Genomic DNA, 23,034 nt, shown 5'->3' on the forward strand with positions numbered 1-23,034 from the left:
ATGTTTCAGTTCTTTCCATAGATTTTTTTTTTTTTGGTAGGATTGAAATCCGGACTCCTAGAAGGCCGATTCAGAATAGTGCAATGTTTTGTTCGTAGCCATTCTTGGGTGCTTTTAGCTGTGTATTTTGGGGTCATTGTCCTGTTGGAGGTTTCATGGAATGCAACTGAGACCGCTTTCTGATACGGCATTGTCATTCCAGAGGGTCTTGAAAGACTTCAGATTTATTTGTTCTTTGCACAAACTCAAGGCACCCAGTGCCGGAGACCGCAAAGCTGCCCTAAACATAACCAAGCCTCCTCCATGTTTCACAGCAGGTAGGGTGTTCATTCTTTTAAAAGCTTCATTTTTCTCATCTGTGGACGTAGAGCTGTTGTAACTTGTTAAAAAGCTCCAGTTTTGTCTCATCTGTCCAAAGGACATTTTCCCCAGAAGAACTGCAGCTTGTTAATATGCATTTTAGAAAAATCAAGCCTGGCTTTTTATGTTTTTCTTTCAACAGTGACATCTTCCTGAGTCTTCTTTCATTGAGCCCACCATTGCTCAAAAATCAATGGATGGTGTGATCAAACATTGATGGACCCTGACCTTGGAGTTCATCTTGTATCTCTTTGAAATTTGTGCTTGGCTTTTTGTTTATCATTCTCACTGTCCTTCTGTCCATTCTGGAGTCAATTTTCCTCTTGTGGTCATGTCCAGATAAGTTAGCTACAATCCCATGGGCCTTAAGCTTCTTAAAAAGTTTGCAACTTGTGTCATAGAAACATCAAGCTGATTGGAGATGGTCTCCTAGCCTTTGCCTTTGACGTGCTTGTCTATAATTTTCTTTGTGATCTCCTCAGATAGCTCTCTCCTTTGCTTTCTCTGATTCATGTTCAGTGTAGGACACACGATGACACCAAACAGGAGAGTGACGACTTTTGTCCATTTTATGAATGACTGATTGCACGATTGGAATTTTAAAAAATCACTCAAATCCAATTATTTAAGATCTTTTCTAGGGGTACCAACAAATGTATTCAGGCTGTTTTAGAATATCTTTGTAGAATAAGCTATACTTGATCTTGTGTCACACTTGCTTTGTTTTACTTGATGACATATCAAAGGCAAAAAAAATAATACAGGGGACAACTGTTTTTCATGTAATCACTTTTCAGGAGACATACTGTAAGTCACTTCTTCACTGAGCTGTAAAGGGACCAACAAATTTGTCCACATCTCTATGTAGACATGTCAAGATTTTATCAATAATTGTGAAACTGAAGACGTTTGGAACCACCAGCACTTTTGGTAGAATTAATTTAATAAAAAGTAAAGGAAGGCAAGGAATGAAGTGAGACTCCTATAGGCCATGCCTGTCAGGCATTAATAAAACAGTAGAATTGAACAAGGGTGTAGGGCACAAGACTTAAACTCAGACTTTAAATTGTCCTCATAGTTTCACACACTTGAGCATCTCTTTTATTTATTCATTTTTGATCTTTCAGGATTAACTCAAATGTATTTATTTACCTTCTGTGAAACACTTACACACATCATTGTAATTCTGACTTCCATCAGTAGAGGGCACCCTAAACATTTCACATACTACAAGTGCTGGTCATATAATTAGAATATCATGACAAAGTTGATTTATTTCAGTAATTCCATTCAAAAAGTGAAACTTGTATATTAGATTCATTCATTACACACAGACTGATGTATTTCAAATGTTTATTTCTTTTAGTGTTGATTATAACTGACAACTAATGAAAGTCCCAAATTAAGTATCTCGGAAAATTAGAATATCAATTAAGACCAATGCAAAAAAAGGATTTTTAGAAATGTTGGCCAACTGAAAGGTATGAACATGAAAAGTATGAGCATGTACAGCACTCAATATTTAGTTGGGGCTCCTTTGGCCTGGATTACTGCAGCAATGCGGTGTGGCATGGAGTCGATCAGTCTGTGGCACTGCTCAGGTGTTATGAGAGCCCATGTTGCACTGATAGTGGCCTTCATCTCTTCTGAATTGTTGGGTCTGGCATATTGCATCTTCCTCTTCACAATACCCCATAGATTTTCTATGGGGTTAAGGTCAGGCGAGTTTGCTGGCCAATCAAGAACAGGGATACCATGGTCCTTAAACCAGGTACTGGTAGCTTTGGCACTGTGTGCAGGTGGCAGGTCCTGTTGGAAAATGAAATCTGCATCTCCATAAAGTTCATCAGCAGCAGGAAGCATGAAGTGCTCTAAAACTTCCTGGTTGACGGCTGCGTTGACCTTGGACCTCAGAAAACACAATGGACCAACACCAGCAGATGACATGGCACCCCAAACCATCACTGACTGTGGAAACTTTACACTGGACCTCACGCAACGTGGATTCTGTGCCTCTCCTCTCTTCCTCCAGACTCTGGGACCTTGACTTCCAAAGGAAATGCAAAATTTACTTTCATCAGAAAGCAGCAGTCCAGTCCTTTTTGTCTTTAGCCCAGGCGAGACGCTTCTGACGCTGTCTCTTGTTCAAGAGTGGCTTGACACAAGGAATGCGACAGCTGAAACCCATGTCTTGCATACGTCTGTGCCTGGTGGTTCTTGAAGCCCTGACTCCAGCTGCAGTCCACTCTTTGTGAATCTCCCCCACATTTTTGAATGGGTTTTGTTTCACAATCCTCTCCAGGGTGCGGTTATCCCTATTGCTTGTACACTTTTTTCTACCACATCTTGTCCTTCCCTTCGCCTCTCTATTAATGTGCTTGGACACAGAGCTCTGTGAACAGCCAGCCTCTTTAGCAATGACCTTTTGTGTCTTGCCCTCCTTGTGCAAGGTGTCAATGGTCGTCTTTTGGACAACTGTCAAGTCAGCAGTCTTCCCCATGATTGTGTAGCCTACAGAACTCGACTGAGAGACCATTTAAAGGCTTTTGCAGGTGTTTTGAGTTAATTAGCTGATTAGAGTGTGGCACCAGGTGTCTTCAATATTGAACCTTTTCACAATATTCTAATTTTCCGAGATACTGAATTTGGGACTTTCATTAGTTGTCAGTTATAATCATCAACATTAAAAGAAATAAACATTTGAAATACATCAGTCTGTGTGTAATGAATGAACCTAATATACAAGTTTCACTTTTTGAATGGAATTACTGAAATAAATCAACCTTGTCATGATATTCTAATTTTATGACCAGCACCTGTAGAACACTTTAGTGGTTCAGCTTTTTCAGATCTTATTGAGTCCTTCCTGAAAACACAATTACAACATATCTAAAAATTAATAAATACTTCACGCACCTCTATGTGCCCTGAGACCAAACAATATAATTGTGCAGATTTATCATTAAAAGGCCTGCTGTTCGTACGTGATGCATTTACAAGACCACAGGGTATTAAATGGACTGCACCAGCCACCAATTAAAGCATGGCAGAAATGTAACTCACTTAGCTGGGATAAACTCCTCACAAATCTCCCTCCAATGCTCACAAATCTTCACTTCACTACTCATGATAAACCTGCCATGTTTCCAAAACGCAGACAAAAAGACCTTACTCATCTACCTCTGTTTTTATCGAAAGAAGTAGCTGCTGCATTTCTAACGATAGGTTTGTTTCATTTCGTCTTCAATACCTCTATTATTTTCAGTAAATAAATTCAAATTATCAGTATGATTTTGGGCTACCATTAGGCTGCGGTATGAAGGAAGCTGTTTATCAGGGAGCCTACATCCCCTGCCGAATATTGTAGTAAAAGCCTGTACAGCAGCTGTCCTTTTGTCTCACTTGTTTGTCTCGTGGGACTTCAAAGTGTCTCCCCGAGATAAGCACATAAGCAAAAAAAAAAGTTGAAGCCTTACAAAAAATAAAAAATGTAAAAATTAACTTTGCTGTTACTCTGAAATTAAATCCTAGGAAATCAAATTACAGTATTGCAACATATATATGGCAGCAATTAAAACAAATACATGATTAGTGTCAAAAATGATACTAATGCAACATCTTGGTAAATGTATCAAATGCAATTTTGGAACAAGACTAATGCGTTTACTGTAGTGTCCGGTCAATTGATAATTACATTCATGCCTTCTGCAATTGACCTCAAGGAGCTCATTTCTCGATCTGTACTGTCTGCACTCTCTGTCCTCCACTCCCTTGAGGACCTCACTCAGCATGCTTGAGATACACCAATCTTAACCTTTATCACCTGAATTTACACAAATATTATTCTGTTAGCATACTAGGGGGCTGTGCCCCCTACTCGCTTTGCTTGACCACCCCACAACCCCCACCCCCGGGGTGCACGCTTCATGCTAGCCACTGATCTGCATGTCACGCTGCACATCGATCATTTAAAAGCCTGTATAGCAGCTGTCCTTTTGTCTCACTTCCTTGTCTCGCGTGACGTTAAAGTGTCTCCGAGATGATCACATCTCGACCCGAAATTTTTTTATATAATAGATAGATATACAGTACATACTGTAAAGAAAGACAAACTCAGCATAAAGGTTTGGGGTTTCTGGCCCCGTATACTGTACAGTTTGCAAATAAACAGTCCAAAGAAATTATACAATTCTCATCAGACAACAAGAAGACGTGGTGGTGAACATTTATAGAGAGGGACCGGAATTGATCAGAGGAATGCTGGGAAGGGACCAAAATGGAAGCTGGGAGTCAGGACGTCAGAGGGAAGGGAAAGAATGCGGAAGTGGCGATGCGTGATCAGAGACTCGGAGCAGATTCAGGGCGGTGGTGTTCCTTTTTTCTGCAGGAACAAAGAGAGAAAGGTTAGTGTCCCGCCATTCCCTTTTGGCATGAGATTTCACGCTACGTTTTGGGCCCTTCCGTGGCTCCCTATGCGCGCGTACGTGACGATACATATATATATGTATATACAGTCTGTAGAAAAGAGACAAAACGCTCATAAAGATTTGGAGTGTTTAGCCCCGTATACTGCAAAGTAAAGGTCAAAATAATTGTTACAAATCATCAGACAAAAAAGGATGGGTGGACGGATATTTTAAAGAGCCGGACCAGAAATTAGGAACGTGGAATGCTGGGAAGGAGTGGTGGTGGATGGGTAGTGGACGTCATCAGTGGGGGACCAGAGGAGAGAAAGGGACCTGGAAGTGTAGTTCTCTTAGGTGTCTGGGTAGGATTATGGCGGCGGTGCTTCGTATTTTCTACAGAGAGAAAGAGGTTAGTATCCCGCCATTGTCCCCTGGCACGACTTGTCGAGATGCGCTTCAGGTCCTTAAGCTGCTCCCCATGCGCTTGTGCGTGACATAACCCCCCCTTCAGCCCAGACCCATCTCAACGGGCGGCCCAAACCGAGAGGTCGTGAACTCGGAAGAGAGCATCAGCATTGGCTTGGAGGTTACCCCGGCGATAAGTGATGGTGAACTTCTTGGGCTGCAAGTCCAAAAACCACCTAGTGACCCGAGGGTTCGAATCCCTGTGGAGAGCCATCCACTGGAAAGCGGCAAGGTCTGTCACCAGGGTGAACTCTCAACCCAATAGGTAGTACTGCAGGTATGTTACCACCCACTTGATGGCCAGGGCTTCTCGTTCCACCGCCGCATACCTTGTCTCCCGGTCCAACAGTTTCCGGCTGAGGTATATCACGGGGTGCTCGACATCATCGATGCTCTGGCTCAGCACGGCATCTAGACCTGTGTCCAAAGCATCGGTATGGAGGAGAAAAGGAAGAGAAAAATCAGGAGTTCTCAAAACAGGTGCCGTCGTCAAGGCCATCTTTAGGTCACTGAATGCTCGTTCCATCTTGCTATTCCACACCACATGAAAAGGGGCCCGCTTCTTTGTCAAATCGGTCAAGAGTGTGGCCCTCTCAGAAAACCGAGGTACAAACTGGTGATAGTAACTCACTAGTCTAAGAAGGCTTGCACCTGTTTCTTGACTATTGGACGGGGCCATTCGAGGATGTCTTTGATTTTGGAACACTGTGGCTTCACCATTCCCTCTCCTACCAGGTAGCCCAAATATTTGGCTTTGTTCAAGCCAAAAAAATACTTCTGGGGGTTGATACAAAGCCCGGCTTTCGCTAGCGTCAGGAGAACAGCATATACCTGCAATACATGTTCCTCCCAGATGCCGGAAAAGATGACCACGTCATTGAGGTAGGCGGCACAATAGGACTGGTGGGGCTGTAGCACTCTATCTACCAGACACTGGAAAGTTGCTGGTGCCCCGTGCAGCCCAAATGGAAGGACCTTGTATTGCCAGTACCCACCAGGGGTGCTAAAAGCTATTTTTTCTCTTGCGGATGTTGTTAAGGGAATTTGCCAGTATCCCTTTGTCATGTCAAGAGTAGTTAGATAACAGGCTGTTCCCAGCCTCTCGAGGAGTTCGTCTACTCGGGGCATAGGATAGGCATCAAACTTGGAGACCAGATTGAGACGCCTAAAGTCATTACAGAATCTCCACGAACCGTCTGGCTTAGATACGAGGACGATAGGACTGGACCAGGGGCTAAGGCTTTCTTCGATGATGTCCATATCCAACATTTGTTGTACCTCTACCTCCACCTCAGCACGTTTCGCCTCCGGGAGACGATAGGGTTGTTCCCTGAATACCACCCCCGGGTCCGTTATGATGTCGTGCTGAATCAGCGAGGTCCGGCCTGGTGCTTCACTGACCACTTCCGGGACAGACTGGATTGCACCCTCAAGCTTCTGTCGCTGGTGGGCAGTCAATATGTGACGCAGGTTAAGGTTGATTTTCTCTGAGAAAAGGAAGAGGGACGGTCCAGAGGGGTTTGGCTCTTCCCTATCCCTCTAGGGTTACAAAAGGTTCACATGGTACACACTCTTGCTTGGTGGATGATTTGGTTGGAGCACCAAATAGTCCACAAGCCCTTTCCTCTCTTTAACCTCATATGGGCCCTGCCAATGGGCCAACAATTTGGAGTGTGAAGTGGGCACAAGCACCATTACGTGGTCTCCCAGCTGAAATTCGTGTAGGGAGGAATTCCTATTATAATTCTGGGCCTGCGCTGCTTGAGCCCTAGACATGTGTTCTTTCAGGAGGGGTCAGATTTTCTCTAGCTTATCGCGTAACTGCGCGATATGTTCTAGGATGTTGGTGGAGGGAAGTGCCTCCCCTTCCCAACCTTCTTTTAACACATACAATATGCCCTGGGGTTGGCGTCCGTACAGGAGTTCAAAGGGGGAAAAGCCAGTGGAGGCCTGTGGCACCTCCCGGTAAGCGAAAAGCATCAGCAGTAAAAGTTGGCCCAAGTTCCTACGGTCCGCACTGACTACCTTGCGGAGCATCTGTTTCAGGGTCTGGTTAGAGCATTCCACCAACCCATCTGTCTGGGGGTGGTAGACCGACGTCTTGAGATGCTTAATGCGGAGTAACTTGGCGACTTCCCTGAACGTATCCGAAGTAAAGGGCGTACCTTGGTCCATAAGGACTTCCTTAGGTATGCCCACTCGGGAAAAAAGACCTACTAGTTCCCATGCGATATTTTTTGAATTGGCAGCTCGCAGGGGAACCACTTTGGGATATCAAGTTGCATAATCGACCATCACCAATATATATTTATGGCCTTGCATCGATGGTTCCAGGGGTCCTACCAGATCGACACCGATCCTTTCAAATGGCACGTCTATAAGGGGAATTGGGACGATAGGAGTGCAATCCCTCCAGGGAATCTGACGTAGCTGACAGACTGGGCAAGACTGACAGAAACGTCAGACCTCCTCATTGATCCCGGGCCACTAAAACCGGAGCTTCACTCTCTCCAGCATTTTTTTAGCCCTGAGGTGGGCGCCTAAGAGGTAGGCATGTGCTAGTTCACACACTTGCCGCTAGTAGGTCCATGGGACTAACAACAACTTCCGCACCTCACCTTCATGTTCCGCAACTCAATATAACAATTCATTATCTAATACAAAGTAGGGGCCCAGTGGAGTGGAATCAGCTGATGATATGTCGTCTGTGGATACGATAGCATTCCGGGCAAACTTTAGGGAATCATTGTTCCACTGTTCTCTTTTAAAGGACGCTGGCGTGGAGCGAAACTGATATTCCACGCCGGCGAGCGGATCAGGGTTAGCACTGTTCCAACCCGGAACCTCCTCCGGTTGTACTTCCGGGTCGAGGTCCATCGCCAAAGAGGGCTCCTGCAGACCATCTACGTCATCAATAGTCGCCGAGCAGCACGGTGTGGGAGCAACTGGGAGGGCCTCTTTCCCTTCCATAATCAGAACCACCTTAGGATTTGGAGTGGTGACATCTTTACCGTGGTTACTTTCCGACCAGTCTTGTCCCAGTATAACCGGGAAGGGGGGCTCGGGCAACACAGCGACAAACATTTCTCTAGGCTTCCCTTCCCAGGTTATAAAACACCTTGCGGACCTGTATGACCTGGTCTCCCCATGTACACAAGTTACTCTCGTGTTTGGAGCTCTCCACTGTCGCGGCAAAACATAATTGCGAGCAACAATGGTAATGTTACTTCCAGGAATCGAATAACACCACCACTGAGTGCCCATTGAATAACACTCCCGTATTATTCACCACCAGAGGATTAGACAGAGCACAGTACCTCTCACCCTTGGCCCAGCTGCAGTCCATCGGCTCCAAGTTGAAGGGACAGGAGTTGATGATATGTCCCACCTCGCCACACTTGAAACAGCGTGGCGGGGAGGGCACCCTGTCCCTCGGTTTAGCTGGAGCCTCCATAGCACGACAGGTGGGTTCCAGGATGGTCACACGCCCCTGTTCGACCCTGCGAGCTGGCTTCTCAGACTCCCCGAGGTGGGTTACCGCCAGTTGTCTTTCCAATACCTCCAAAAAGCCGTTCATGTCCTTAAAAGGATGTCTCTGGACCTGCTGGGTGAGGTAGTCTGGCATGGCGTGCACAAATGCTTCGCAGACCACCTGCTTGACCACCTGGCGAACTTGGTTGATGTCTGGCCATAGCCAGCGTCCGATCTTGCCCCAAAACTCGAAGGCCTGGGCTCTAGCCGGGCTACTGGGGTCAAATCTCCACTGCCACCATTCCCTCGTCTGCTTGACGGAGGTTACGCCGTAGCGTTTTGCAAATTTCGGCCTTAAGGAGGTCGTATTGGGCGGCTTCCTCCTCGGGTAGGTCATGATGGGCCCGCTGTACTGGGCCTTTCAAGTACAGTGCCAAAATAGAAGCCCACTATGCCCGCAGCCACTGGTTTCTGGTGGTCATCCTCTCGAAGATCAAGAGATACGACTCTATGTCGTTGCTCTCCGAGAGGGGACTAATAGGAGGAGGTGGGGGCCAGGCAGGCTCTGGCTTCACCGTCTCCTCTGCTGCCAGGCATCTTTTGGTTTCAGTGAGCTCTGCCTTCATGGCTGCCTGGTCCACCCTGAGGGCCTGGAGCTCGTTTGCCATCGTTGCAAGGACGCTATTCAGGTCCTGTCCTTCTGACATCATTTCTCGGACTAAGTATACTGCTGGCTACGCCACTGTAGAAAAGAGACAACACGCTCATAAAGATTTGGGGTATTTAACCCCATATACTACAAAGCAAAGGTCAAAATAATTGTTACAAATCATCAGACAAAAAAGGATCTATCTATCATCAGTGGGGGACCAGAGGAGAGAAAGGGACCCGGAAGTGTTGTTCTGTTAGGTGTCCAGGTAGGATTATGGCGGCGGTGCTTTGTCTTTTCTACAGAGAGAGAGAGAGAGAGGTTAGTACCCCGCCATTGTCCCCTGGCACGACTTGTCACGATCCTCTTCAGGTCCTTAAACTGCTCCCCATGCACTTGTGTGTGACAAGTCATATGAAAAAGTTTGGGAACCCCTCTTAATTCTTTGGATTTTTGTTTATCATTGGCTGAGCTTTCAAAGTAGCAACTTCCTTTTAATATATGACATGCCTTATGGAAACAGTAGTATTTCAGCAGTGACATTAAGTGTATTGGATTAGCAGAAAATATGCAATATGCATCATAACAAAATTAGACAGGTGCATAAATTTGGGCACCCCAACAGAGATATTCCATCAATACTTAGTTGAGCCTTAACTTCATACAACTAAATACTGCTTCATTAAAAATCTTTGTTCGGAAAACACCGCAGTACTCAGATGTTCCTAGGAAATGAAAGACATACCACTGTTATCTTTTTTGTTGAAAGTAGAGTCAATTATTATGCAGGCTGAGAGGGTTCCCAAACGTTTTTATATGACTGTATACACAAAGTCATAAAATGCACTCCACCACCCCCTTTGCTTTGAGTACAATCATCACTGCAAGAGCTGGACGTAAGCAACCTGCAGACATGGAAGAGGACGGATGAGAGTGAAATATGGAGGCTGGGTGTGGATACAAAACAGTGAATTTACAATTTAAGAATGTTCAAAGAGGCGGTTGATTACAAATAGCAGAGTCTGTTTGCAAGATGCTCAAGATGGGTGCCATTTCAGAAAACGAGTACAAGTTGGGCTTATACTTGTCTGTCTGTTTTGAAGCACAGATATGGGTAAAGGAAATAAAAAAGCAATTAAGCAGCATTGAAGGTTCTTGAAAGAGAAATGGCCTCCATAATTCTTAAATAAGTTTGGAACAACCAAAACTCTACCAATGTCTTGCCAGCAGCCAAACTGACCGATCATGAGTAAAGGGCCATAGCTCTATCACTGAGTGGTATAACTCTTCCTGACTTCTCGTTTTTCTCTGGTTCTGATATGCATAAGGTACGTTGCATAGGCTGTAGCCATACAAGTCAGAAAGACCAGCAAAGCTAAAGCCTGATGGATATCCAAATGGTTGAAGTTCTCTTTCTCTACACAGCAAACTCCTCTGTGCATTTGCTTAAACTGCTGTGTATCTCAGCACCAAAGTCACCCCAAATTCTAAACAAGTAGAGAAAGTGAACCCCATTTTGAAGAATACCAACATCTTTAGGACTGGTGGAGAAACACATGAAGGCATTATAGTAGATAGCTCTGGTATCCTACCCTCTCGGAGACAGCAGTTTGCATCGCCACTTGGTCACTTTCAGCATGGAGTTTGCACATTTCTCCATTGTCTTGGTCAGGTTTTTCTCTCTGTACTGCAGGTTTTTTCCCACCTCTTGAAAGATTAACTGTCACATCTAACTTGCTTTGTTATAAGTGACTGTACTCTGCAGTGGCTGGGTGTCCCATCCACAACTCATTCCTGCTTTTCCCCCTGTACTCCTGGAATAACTTCTGACTTTATCTGGCACTAAATATTGACTAAGAGGGTTTAGTAAGCGGATGGATAGATGAATGGAAATGCGTGGCAATTGTGATGCTTTACTCAGTGAGGGATTATTAATGGTTTGAGTCTTAACAATGTTAGAGGTCAGACCATTACGACTTTATTTAAAATTCAAGCAGCCTCATGGCCAGAAAGATGAAGTTTATTCAACTTTTATATGTAAAGCATTAAATAGCTTTCCTTCTCTTATCGTCATCATCATCATCATCATCATAATGATATCTCGCTTTCTCTTTTTCAGCTTTGTGAGAGCTCAATTTCTGGAACTGTTCTGTCTGTCTCTCAATAGTAGTGCTCAAATTGTACATTTCTTGCTCCGCACTAAAATCAATACAAGCAATCTAACATATGGACTACCATAGAAAAGAATATTTTCCACTGTTAGCTTATCGACTGAGCATTTTGGAACAATAACAAAAGACAGCAAGCAGTGTTTTCCATGGACTAAGTCATTATCATGTACTCCTTAGCCATAAATTGCACTTATCATCTCTTTGGCTTGGATATCCCATATCTAGTTATTTTTTTTACTAGTATTATCCTCTTAAGACAGAGAAAAAAAAAGCTTCATATCTGCTATAAAGTAAAAAATAAAGAAAAATGACAGAAGTGACCTAAAACACACCACAAAGCTTACCATATCAATGAAACAAATAAATAGATATTCAACAAAAAAAAACAAAAAAGTGAGAAATGGGACAATTCTGAGCAAATGCAAACACAGATGGGCCAATGAAACTGACTGTGATGAACATAACTGGACACCTAGAGATCAAAAGCAGAGCAATCACTGCAAATGGGGTGAGATCAGGTCAGGTCAGGTTGGGGAGCATGCACTGGCACAGCACGTTGACACACCCACCACACAGAACCCCCCCCAGGCAAACGTGATCCAGTCCCACCCCTTGGAAATGACCATCTGTCTGCCACAGCGAGGTATTATGTGGGCGTCCCATTGATCTGGTCCAGCCGCCTGGGTCCTCAACAATAAGGATCCTGTGAGCTGGATCACCCTTGGGGAACCACACCACATGATCGTAGTGCTGTAACTGTCGCTCACTCACAATGCAAGTAATGTGCCTCATTCGGGAATCCGTGAGCAAGCGCTCATTCGACACAAATTTAAACCAGCGGTACACAAGGATTCTCTGAAGAAATACAGTACCGAAGGAGTTCAGTCTTCATCTCAGGTCACTGGATAGCGTCCATGTCTCGTGACCATACAGCAAAACGGGAAGCACCAGGACTCTAAAGACTTGGATTTTTGTTCTTTTGCAAAGATATTGGGAGCGCCACACACCTCTTTCCAGCGACCTCATGACCCCCATGCGCTCCTAATCTGTCAATTGACTTCATATGAAGAGTCACCAGAGACACAAATGTGGCTGCCGAGGTAAGTAAACCTCTCGACAAGGTTGACACTCTCTCCACAGACAGACACACTGCTGATGGCTGTGTTCTGTGAAAATCCCAACATCCTCGGCACAGTCAAGATCAGTGAATCTTTCTTTACTGAAATTTTTCCATTCCCAGTCTTACCCTAAGTACCATGAAATCACAGACAAGTGTGTCAATAAACATACATACTCCACTCAGGATCTGTGGAATATTAATTATAAGTAATATTACAGGAAAACCCAAACACTTTTTAAGAAAATGCTTCCATTTATTATTTTGCAAGACTAATAAAAAAGGCAGAAAATTACAATCAAATGTTCAATGTATGTTTATTGTATTGTACTTAATTTTCATTGAGTCTCATTGGAGACATCGCCTCCTAAGGAAAGATTTTGGTTGGGTGTGCTTTCATTTCACCAACGAGAGGTTGTCGTTTCTCAACGATGTTCTTGTAGGCCTTCAAGAAATGGACAAAAGCGCTTGGAGAGAAACTTGTGAAAACAGCTTGAGTGAAACTCTCAGCGTTTGTTATTGAGAAACCATCCCTTTGTCTCGTACACTAAATATGCAGACATTTAGTAGCAAACTTTCACTGAATCGACTGTGACTTGTGAAGTGCTTATAGAAATTTAATTTCTCAGATGACGACAGCTAAGAACAGCCAAAAAACTCAGGTTCTGAATTTGTGTAAACTGTGGAGTACGTTTTTTAGAGCAGCATCTCAGCTGAGAGAGTTTTTACGCATGGTGTGAATTATTTATGTCCTAAACGGTTCCCCGTATGCTGTTTCCTTTATTTTTTTGTCATATTCGTGTCTGCTAACTTTTTCACTTTGCTCTTCTGAAGGCATTTTTGCTCTTGCTTGTGCCTAAATAGTTATATTTTGCTTCCAACTACCTTTAGTTTTTGTTTTAAATGCGTATTATTCTTATTATTTTTGGTTTAGATAGATAGATAGATAGATAGATAGATAGATAGATAGATAGATAGATAGATAGATAGATAGATAGATAGATAGATAGATAGATAGATAGATAGATAGATAGATAGATAGATAGATAGATAGATAGATACTTTATTAATCCCAAGGGGAAATTCACATACTCCAGCAGCAGCATACTGATAAAGAACAATATTAAATTAAAGAGTGATAACAATGCAGGTATAACAGACAGACAATAACTTTGTATAATGTTAACGTTTACCCCCCCGAGTGGAATTGAAGAGTCGCATAGTGTGGGGGAGGAACGATATCCTTAGTCTGTCAGTGGAGCAGGAAAGTGACAGCAGTCTGTTGCTGAAGCTGCTCTTCTGTCTGGAGATGACACTGTTTAGTGGATGCAGTGGATTCTCCGAGATTGACAGGAGCCTGCTCAGCGCCTGTCGCTCTGCCACAGATGTCAAACTGTCCAGCTCCGTGCCTACAATAGAGCCTGCCTTCCTCACCAGTTTGTCCAGGCGTGAGGCGTCCCTCTTCTTTATGCTGCCTCCCCAGTACACCACCGCGTAGAAGAAGGAGCTCACCACAACCATCTGATAGAACATCTGCAGCATCTTATTGCAGATGTTGAAGGACGCCAGTCTTCTAAGGAAGTATAACCGGCTCTGTCCTTTCTTACACAGCGCATCAGTATTGGCAGTCCAGTCTAATTTATCATCCAGCTGCACTCCCAGGTATTTATAGGTCTGCACCCTCTGCACACAGTCACCTCTGTTGATCACAGGGTCCATGGGGGGACTGAGCCTCCTAAAATCCACCACCAGCTCCTTGGTTTTGCTGGTATTCAGGTGTAGGTGGTTTGAGTTGCACCATTTGAGTTGCACCATTTAACAAAGTCTACTCACATCTCTGTCAGCTTGTCCCTAAGGAGCAGAGGTTGGATTGTGTTGAATGCGCTAGAGAAGTCCAGAAACATAATTCTTACAGCACCACTGCCTCTGTCCAAGTGGAAGAGGGATCGGTGTAGCATGTAGATGATGGCATCCTCCGCTCCCACCTTCTCCTGGTATGCGAACTGCAGGGGGTTGAGGGCATGGCGGACCTGTGGTCTCAGGTGGTGAAGCAGCAGCCTCTCCATGGTTTTCATCACATGTGACGTCAGAGCAACAGGCCAGAAGTCATTCAGCTCACTAGGATGTGATACCTTTGGGAAGATGCGCTGTAGAGGACTCCCCAGCTCCAATGCACAGGCATTCAGCAGTCGTGGCGATACTCCATCTGGACCCACTGCTTTGCTGGCACGAAATCTCCTCAGCTCTCTGCTTACCTGCGCTGCTGTAATTGTGGGTTGGGGGTAGACTCTCTCCTATGCTGGTATCAGCAGAAGGATGGTTGGAGGGTGCAGTACTCTGAGGTGAGAGTGTGTTAGGGTGGTCAAACCTGTTAAAAAAGTTGTTCACCTGGTTTGCTCTCTCCACATCTCTTTTGATGGTGGCACCCCGCTTCGAGCTGCAGCCAGTGATGATCTTCATCCCATCCCTCACTTCCTTCATGCCGTTATTCTGCAACTTCTGCTCCAGCTTTCTCCTGTACTGCTCCTTCGCTGCCCTGAGCTGGACTCGGAGTTCCTTCTACACGCGCTTGAGCTCATGCTGATCACCACCTTTAAAAGCCCTTTTCTTCTGGTTCAAAAGGCCCTTGATGTCACTTGTAATCCATGGCTTGTTGTTAGCATAGCAGCGTACAGTTCTTACTGGAACTACAATGTCCATACAGAAGTTGATATAGTCAGTAGTGCAGTCAACAACCTCCTCAATGTTCTCACTATATGATCAGGTTTATTTTTTATGTGTATTGCCTGTGTGTTGTGATGTGAAATTTCGCATACAAGTTGATAAATATTTTGTATGTCTTTATTTGTAACTTAGACAAAGCAATGTAATATTAGTGTTACATTATTGATAATAACAGCAATTGTTTAAGAACCAATTCCCCCCTTTTAGGACTGAGTCTCTTTGAATTTTACGACAGGGTTGGGGAGAAGTTTGACTAATATTTCTCTGCTAAAGTCTCTCAGTCAACCCCCACATGAAAGCCAGGCTGTCTAACTGCCAAGCTTTACCTTAACATATGGTTTGGGGGCCAGGTGTGAGGGTATTCTGTCCCCCCATTGGTCTGAAGTATGGCTGTTTGGAAATGGCTTGTATCAAAAGCTTTTAAGTACCATGACGCCCTATTGGCTCTAGGGATTGGACAGAAAATGTATAAATTTGCTTGCTTTACCTCACCCTCTCTCTCTCTTACCAAACTGATGAAAGACCATCTCACACATCATGAACTGAAAAGGACAACACAATGAAGAGCACAGCCATATTGAGACAGGCATGCGGCCTGTTCTGAAGAAAACTGACCACCAATGATGCCTTAACTAGAGACATTTAAAGTAAATAACAAGTCTGTGTGCTGCCTGAAACTGCACATCACCATTTATCAGGTTGTATGGTTGCCAATATTTAAATGTACTTTGCATATTGTTATTACTTATGAATATTATCAATAATACATTATTTAAATTGTAACTTAACTCCTGCTTGTCTTTTACTACACCTAATTGCCTGAGGTTATAGATGTAGAAAGGAAGGTGGGGAGACGTTATATAGTACAATACCTTATAAACAGTGGTAAGTCTGTGAGATTTGAGGCATTCTGACAAAGGCTACATAATAATAATACAAAAGGGGAAAGTGGAGAAATATTTTACTCTGCCAAGACAAAACACTGTGTTCATTGCTTAAGTGGTTATGTAGTATTTTAAAAAAACTTTTGTACACAAATTAATGCAAATCATCTCTTCCTGAAAAAAATATCAATTTTCTAGAATATTTTTTAAAAATGGAATATCTGCTGAACTTCATATCCTCAGTATTCTCCAATGCATTTGGTCAGAATAATCATGGTCTTTTTGAACACTACTCCCTTGAAATTGATAAGCATTGAAAGCATTTAGTAATGAAACTCATTATTTGCTCACTCAGTTATGCTTTTTCAATGCATCTTTTTAATTCTTTTTATTATTATTTATCATTGTCCTTTCAATTTATTTTCATTTTACATGTATTGCTTATGTTTATTGTTTATGTGGACATGTATAATTTTATATTAAAAAAAAGTTTAAAATGTATGTTCTTTTTTGTCCAAAAATGGTAATTTTTCTCAGTTGCAATGGATAAACAGCATTTAGTAATGAAACTCATCATCTGCATACTTTACAGCCATACCCTAAGCTACCTCTAGATGGCACTCATTCATTTCCCCCTGAACATTTGGGTCAAAAAAAAAAGTAAATAGTACATTTACATTTATAAAACTATTAAGTGTAAAGCATTCTCATTAATATTTTTTTTTCTAATCACAACTGTCATTAGCTTAGCTGTTAATTAAATTACCAAGAGACAGCAGTTTGACCTCTTCTTTTAGGAAATATTTGTTGCTCTTCCAGGACACAGATAATAAATTGGTGTAATTTAATACATGCTCATGCAACAGCTGAAAATTACTTAGAAAATTATTTTTATTTTTTGTGATTTATTTTTTCTCACAAGCAGTGCAGGGTGCAAAGAAGGAAAAAATCAGAATAGTAATTGGTCATGCAAAATCCACAGAGTGTAAATAGATCATGGGTTGAACTTACTCGTCGGACATCATCTTTCTATGAGCTGTGTTTTTAATATAAATTTCCCCAGAGTTATGTGTTGAATATTTAGCTTCAGCCCATTCCTTGACAGCGCGGCCTGCAACTGGTCATAAACATTCAAGGGAGAAAACAATTCTTAGGCTACAGCATAGATGTTAATTCAACAACAAAAATAATAATAATAATAATAATTCTCAAACTAGCATAGCATAATCACAGATGTAGCAAAATAAAATTAAACACTCATCATAGCAAAGGGACATCCACTCGAGGCTTTGAATACACTGCTAAAGGATGATTTAATTCAAAGTATAAGCATCACTCAAATGGGCTTAGTATAAATCTGGCCTTAAAACTCCTTTGTTCACCATCATCTATGACTTTATTAATTTCACTCTTCACTTTGGCTCCTGACACGCTAAAAATCTCTCCATCGCTAGCAAGTTGGTCTCTCTCTGAAAAACTCTCTGCTGTCGTGCACTGAGTAGCTGGTGATAGTTGCATTCTTTGCATATGTTGGCGAGGAAATAGTAAACCGGAATCACGGATTACTGTCTAAAGATGATCATTATACTTTGATTTCATTGAATTTTGTGAGTATATTAAGCTACTCAGATCTAAATTTAATTTATACATTTATTGTTTATGGGGCTGTATAGTAAGATTATGATTGTGCTGTCACCATCACTGTCAGCTACATATTAGGCTGGTGGGTTAAATTGAAAGCTGCCTGGTTAGTAAATTGTTGCTGATGGTGATTTTTCTTTCCAATTTTGTGATACAGATTCAATCTTTTTGGAAAAATGAGAAATAAAAAATAGAACTGCGTACATTTTTTCTAAAATACTGGGCCATCAAGTTAATATTTTTCCAAAAGAGTCTTGAAGAAAGACCCCTTGACATTCCAAAATATTCAAACCGCTATGTTATATCAGACCTCTCCACATTTTGTTCCCACCGGCCCTGGCTCCTAATCTTGTGTGTATTCACAGGCTTCTATGTTAGACACGAGAGTAATGATCTCACTCAAAGAATCTTTGAGCACCTGCCATCATGAGATGATGAATTTGACAGATGCTGCCACTGTAAACAAAATGCAGCTGGTGTTCATGGTTGTCTGTAAGATCATAACACTCTGATTAATTAACTTTCATTAATTTTGCAAATTCAAGATAGGTATTAGTACACAGACCAAGGGACCAACTGGCATCCCTGCTGGGATGGATCCTACTCTCTTACCTGGCCAGGAGGCCATGGGAAAGGAAGGTCAGCTGGGGAGTGGTGATATTCCCCTGCCATGCCAGAACATGCACACAGAAATATGCTGCGGCAGCAGCTACACCAGGGTTGGCATCAAAGCAAACACAGAAGGAGACAATGCTTGGGCTTGGGTACCTGGAATGCCAGAGCTGCTATAATCAGAATGCCTCCCTGTATACCAGGTGGCAGCATCCCTAATGGGCTCCAGGGGCCTGTCCTGCTGGGTTCTGTGGGTACATCTAGGGGGAGCTGTTGAATATGATACTGACAACAAAAAAACAGTTAGGGTCCTGCCTGGCCCAGAAGTACTTTCCAGAGACAATAGATTAAGCCAGGAGGTGCTCCCTGGTCTGGAGAAGTTGGCCCAGGAAGTGGGAGTCAGAAAGAGGTGGACAAGGCTTGTTGAAAAGACTGGAAGGAGAAGGGAAATATACAGGGTAGAGAAACTGTGGACTGTTCTTCTGTATCTTGTGAAGAGAAGCCTGTTGAGAGGTATCTTCTTATTAATAAACTATTATTTGTACCTGGGATTTGGTGCTCTGCAGTTGTGTCTGGGGTTTAGGGTGCTGTCACATCCACTACTGGTCACAACAGGTCATACTGAATATGAATCACTTTCAAAACTAATCTGAACAGGCAAACCAAAAATCGCAAATATCAGAATTGACTCATTTTTAATTGCAGTCCGAATGTAGTCTTAGTAACCTCCACTTGAATGCAACCGATACGGACTTGTCAACTTATTTTTACCATCTCTAGCATTGCTTCAGGATTGGTGGAGGGGCATTGCTACCTCAATTTTAGGATGGGGGGGGGGGGCTGTTGCCCCTATGCCCCCTCACTAATTTCACCTATGCTCATCAGTATCAGCACAAAGACACTTCTTTGACAGGATTTCATCTAATCGTTAAATAAAGAAGGTGGGCTCTATTTCACAAGTTATTGTTTTCTTTTAACGTTGCATGTTGAAGTTAGAACATCTATAGTGGACCAGTCTGAAAGATTTTATGGTAGATGAACTGTACATGTGTATTTTTTTAATTTAAAAGAACTGACAGCTTATTCACCATATTTGATAAATTGCTCTCAGATCACTGAATCTTGAAAATATCCTCATGCAAATTTGATCAAGCTTTCAAACAATTCTTTTCCACATGAAATGACATACAAGTGACTTATGTTGTTGTCGATGCTTATCTATTTTAAGAGTATTTTTTTAAAAGTTCATGTTTTCATAACTGTATACTCAGTGTTTAACTTTCAGGAAATGCTTACATGGAAATTCTTACATGTGTTGGCGACTCTAAATCGTTGTGACAGAGTGAGGCTCTGCGTAGAAGCCTTCCCTGCAGTGGAGCAGCTGCCTCATCCAGGCCTTGGTTCCTCTGTCCTGTGTCCCCCTGACCATGAATTTGATGAAATGGTTGTGATGAAGATTGGATTGATTTTTGTTTTAGGTTCAATAAAAGGCCAGGTGTAAGGAAATACTGTGCAATGCACAAAGACATTTTTTAAATTAGAGATGAAAGAGAAGAATTGAAGAATCTGCTGGAATAATGGGCACTGGCTGGTAGGACCCTTCAGCTTAATACTTGGGTTAGACAATAGATGGATGGAAGGAAAAATTCGTACATTTTTAACAGGCCAAAACTAGTTCTAGTTGTAATAATAATAATAATATTCAACCCAAAGGTCTACCACGTTGCCATCGTAAGGGGACTTGTGAAACCTTATGATCCTTAGAAAAATGCTCCTGGTGGGGCCACCCATGCCAGTATGGTTGTGGAGAAGAAGCCAAACTAATGGTAGACCATTACCTGCTCCAGCAGAAATATTTAATATTAAATGAAAAATGTTTCTGCGGTGGGTTGGCACCCTGCCCAGGATTGGTTCCCTGCCTTGTGCCCTGTGTTGGCTGGGATTGGCTCCAGCAGACCCCCGTGACCCTGTGTTTAGATTCAGTGGGTTGGAAAATGGATGGATGGATGAAAAATGTTTATAACAAGAAATCGAATTTATACTGACTCGGCCATCACCCAGGATGAAAAGGACTGAGATTGTGAGTTAGATACAGGCCCAGAATTGAAAATGAGCTGCAGACACCTTTGGCTATTGGTGGCAAAAGCAGCACGAGCCCAAGTATGGTTACTGCAATTACCATTCCACATAGATATGGATCAGGTAAGGAGACCAAGTAAGAAGATTCCGACCGCGGTCCGGTAACGGTCTGTGGGTCAGCTCTCTCTCTCTGGGCCGTGAGCACTCCTCTCCCGCGGTACGTGTGCAGGGGCGCCTGCTGCTCCGGGCCGTCCACAAAATTAGTTTTTTGGGGTCCCTGCCTTGGAACAGGCAGATGGCCCCACGTTGGGCATCATTGTGGAACATGACCCGGACACAGACAGGCAAACATGCTTAAATCACCCCACACATGTTTATTATACAATTCCATATTTATAATTAAGTGCTCATAGTCCCCAAGTCCCCAAAGTCCTGGCCACAACACAATGCCTTCTCTCTTTCTTCAGGCTGCCTCCTTGCCTCCTCCCAGACCTCGTTCTTCTTCCAACCGACTCCGGCCCTGAATGAAGGGAGGCGGCCCCTTTTATAATCACCCGGATGTGCTCCAGGTGCTTCCCGGCAATCTTCTACCGGCACTCCCCAGTGTGGCGGAAGTGCCGGCTGCGTACCCGGAAGCACTCCGGGTGTCCCCGATCCTCTTCCCCCCAGCACTTTCGGGTGTGGTGGAAGTGCTGAGGTCCAGGGCTCCCAAGGCATTGGGGCACCCCCTGGTGGTGACCACGGGCCCCTACCGGGTTGAGCTTCCAAGCTCTGTACCCGTGGCCCCCATAGCCGCCAGGGCAGTTGCCCCCACGTGGTGACCATGGGCCCCTACCGGGTTGAGCTTCCAAGCTCTGTACCCGTGGCCCCCATAGCCGCCAGGGCGGTTGCCCCCACGTGGTCTGGGGAAGGCGTAAGCCCTCTTCTGGTCCTCCGGGATGTCCTGGCCGGGTCGCCCCCCCCAGCCACCTGCGACACTATCTATCTATCTATCTATCTATCTATCTATCTATCTATCTATCTATCTATCTATCTATCTATCTATCTATCTATCTATCTATCTATCTATCTATCTATCTATCTATCTATCTATCTATTATACAATTACAGAATAAGAAAGAGACACAAATTACACGTAACCTTTACACAGAAATACTGGAACATACAAATCACAGAACAAAGAGTCATAGATAAGCGACAAACTATTCTTACACATATCCATCCATCCATTATCCATCCCACTATATCCTAACTATAGGGTCACGGGGGTCTGCTGGAGCCAATCCCAGCCAACACAGGGTGCAAGGCAGGAAACAAACCCTGGGCAGGGTGCTAGCCCGCCACAGGGCGCGCACACACACACACACACACACACACACCAGGGACAATGTAGGATCGCCAATGCACCTAACCTGCATGTCTTCAGACTGCGCCACCGTGCCGGCCCCTTACACATAACCTCATCCCATAAACAAGAATCAAACACATAAAACATGATGTTGCAGCTAATTTATAGAAACAAACATGAAATATGAACAACAACAACAACAACACAGTCTCATGTGGCGCACAGGCAGACAACATATTCAACAATGCACACCCTAGAACAATGGATACTCCAACAACTGGCATTATTACTGATGAATCCACAACTAGTAATAAATGATACATTAATTTTCTGAACATCCTGTTCCAACCATCAGCGGCACAAGATAGGAATTAACCTTGGTGATGAGTCAACAATACATTAACAAAAATGCTAACATTAGAGGCTAAGGCAGCTTTAGTAGGAAGCTTTAAATGTGTAAAATACCCATCAAGTCATGCAGAAGTGTAGCACCCTGAAATATTTTTTGTTCATTTTTTTAGTTCTTAAACTATTCCATTTCTGTATCTAGGGAGATGCATCTGAGAGACTACAGTAAATGACTAAATACACAATTGATTATGCGACTTAATATAATCACACACTTGTCTTTGGTTTATGTATGCACCATAATACAGAAATGTGTTTTCAAATTGCATTAGTGGAGCTAGTGGAGGATGCAGTGTAACCTACTTTAGATTTAAAAGAAACAACTAGCCTTGAATGACAAATTACAGTATTTCTGGATGGGGAATTGTTCAGTGACGAGTGGAAAGTTTCCAGTTCCTTTACTTTATGGATGTATATAGGCATATTTTTATTAATGTGTTCTTTATTTTTGCAATTTATCCAGGGGTTATTAGGTACATTTTTATATTATTTGAATTTGATTTCAGAAATTGTAAGTGTTGCTTTGGGCCCATGCCTTTCTGTGAGGAGTTTCTGTATAACTACATTTATGTGAGTTTCCACTGGGTTTTCCACAATGTAGGTTACTGTCAGGATTTCGCAGGAGTTAACTGTAATTTTTCACAATAAAATACTGTATTCTAAAATATATTGTGACATTACAGCAGGATAAACCAGTTT

Source organism: Erpetoichthys calabaricus, chromosome 18, assembly GCF_900747795.2.
Source record: "Erpetoichthys calabaricus chromosome 18, fErpCal1.3, whole genome shotgun sequence".
Taxonomy (NCBI): Eukaryota; Metazoa; Chordata; class Cladistia; order Polypteriformes; family Polypteridae; genus Erpetoichthys; species Erpetoichthys calabaricus.